Below are 469 nucleotides of genomic sequence, written 5' to 3' on the forward strand. Positions count from 1 at the left end.
ACAGATTGTTTTTACTTGTGCACGTGCAGTCTATAGATTGTTTATACATGTATATGAGCAGGCTATAGATTGTTAGATTGTTTATACCCGAATATATGTGCCATTTATAGATTTTTGTTTAAGCTGGTGTACCGTGCAGACTAGATTGTTTATACCTCTGTATTTGCAGTCTATAGATAGTTTATATCTGTACATGTGTGGGCTATAATCTGTAGATATTGGTCTTTTTTTTGTATTTCTTTGTGGCATCTGTATCTCAGATGAGTCCTTGTCTGAGTCAAGGTGATCTGTGTGTGTTAGAGTGTGGCTGGGTTGGTCACTGTGGGTCAGTGGTAGCTTGGGGGTCTGTGTGAGTCAGTGTGGGTTAGGGTGTGTCCGTGTGGGTCAGGTTGTGTCCATGTGGGTCAGGTTGTGTCAGTGTGGGTCAGGTTGTGTCCGTGTGGGTCAGGGTGTGTCAGTGTGGGTCAGG

The sequence above is a fragment of the Rhincodon typus genome, chromosome 37, assembly GCF_021869965.1.
Source record: "Rhincodon typus isolate 14 chromosome 37, sRhiTyp1.1, whole genome shotgun sequence".
Classification (NCBI taxonomy): domain Eukaryota; kingdom Metazoa; phylum Chordata; class Chondrichthyes; order Orectolobiformes; family Rhincodontidae; genus Rhincodon; species Rhincodon typus.